We start from the raw sequence: 1,681 nt of genomic DNA on the forward strand, positions 1-1,681 counted from the left end.
CAGACCCGAGACATGATCTCTTCAATTGCCTCATATGTATGATGTGAAAGCTACTCGATAAATAAGGAAGACTGAAGAAAAATGGTTTCCTTGGAATTATGGTGTTGGTGAAAAATACTGAAAATACCATAGACTGCCAGAGGAGCCAATAAATCTGTCCTGGATGAAGCACAGCCTGAATACTCCTTTGAAAATGGCCAGACTTTGTCTAATTTTGTCATGTTGTTAGAGGAACCCATCCCTGTAGAAGGATATAATGCTTGGTAAAGTAGAGGGTCAGTTAAAAAGGGGAAGATTCTCAATGGGATGGATTGACACAATGGCAGCAATGATGGGCTCAAACATAACAAGGATTGTGAGAATGGAGCAAGATAGAGTAGTGTTTCCTTCTGTTGTACAGATGGTGGCTATGAGTAAGAAATGACTCAAGGGCACCTAACAACTACAACACCACCTACTAATCATGAACATCTTTTCATATGTTTGTCAGCTTCTTGAACATCCTCTGTGGTGAAGGTTCTGTTCATGTGCTTTGCTCATTTTGTGGTTGCTTGTTTGTCATTTTGTTTATGAGTTGTTGGAATTTTCTGTAGATTGTAGAGATTATAATCTTATAGGATAAACTGTTTCCAAACATTATTTCCCAGTCTGTAGGTTCTCTATTTAGTCTTTTAATAAAGTCTTTTAATGAACGTAAGTTGTTTTTTTTTTTTTTTAATTTTATGAGGTCCCGTTTATCTATTTTATCATCTTCTAATTGTGCATTTGTTGCAATATTTTTATCTTATTTTTATAAAGAATTATGTCCCATAGTTTTCTGTTTTCTTCCAGCAGCTTTGTGATTTCAAGTTTAACATTTAGGTCTTTGCTCCATTTTGAGTTGGTTTTTATGTATGGTATGAGTGATGCTCTGTAGTTGGGTATCTAGTTTTGCCAGCCCCATTTGTTAACACTGCTTCTGCCTCATTGAATGGATTTTGATCCCTTGTCTAAAATCAGTTTTCCGTAGAGCACTAGGTTTAATTCTGAGTTTTCAGTTCTATTCCTCTAGTCTATGTGTTTATTGTTGAACCAATACCAGGATGCTTTGGTGCTTGTAAAACATATTTTGATATTAGGATACATGAGACTTTCTGGTTTGTTTTTTTTCTTCAATAATACTTTGGGTATTTGGGTTTCTTTTCCTTTCCACAGTCTTTCTTAAACTGCCCATAAACCCTTTTGCAATGCACAATTGTACTGCTCATGAACTCCCATAATCAGTTTGTGCTACTTTTTTTTTTGTCCCAGTTTTTAAAAAACTGGGATTCAGCTTCTTCAGATTAGCTTCTTTTCTGTACTTCCTGTTTGAGCTGTTGCTCAGCACCATCCAAAAAACAACTACAATGAAAAAATGCTTTTGCTTTTAGTGTGTAGTTTCTCTCAGTTTCTGTACCATTCTACCCTTCTCCTCCCTGCTTCTGGACTCAATCTGACTTTTAAACAACTCAACGGTCCTCCAGATTTCTGAAATCTCAATCTGTGATTTTTTTTTTTTTTTTTTTAATTCATCCTCCAGTGCTCTGGTAGCTTAGTGCCTAAAGCACTTGACTGATAACCAGAAGGATGGCAGTTCAAACCCACCAGCCACTCCTCAGAAGGAAGATGGGGCAATCTACTTCCGTAATGATACTGTTCATAG

This window comes from Orycteropus afer, unplaced genomic scaffold (assembly GCF_000298275.1).
Source record: "Orycteropus afer afer isolate SDZICR_OR568_19922 unplaced genomic scaffold, OryAfe1.0 scaffold00602, whole genome shotgun sequence".
Lineage (NCBI taxonomy): Eukaryota > Metazoa > Chordata > Mammalia > Tubulidentata > Orycteropodidae > Orycteropus > Orycteropus afer.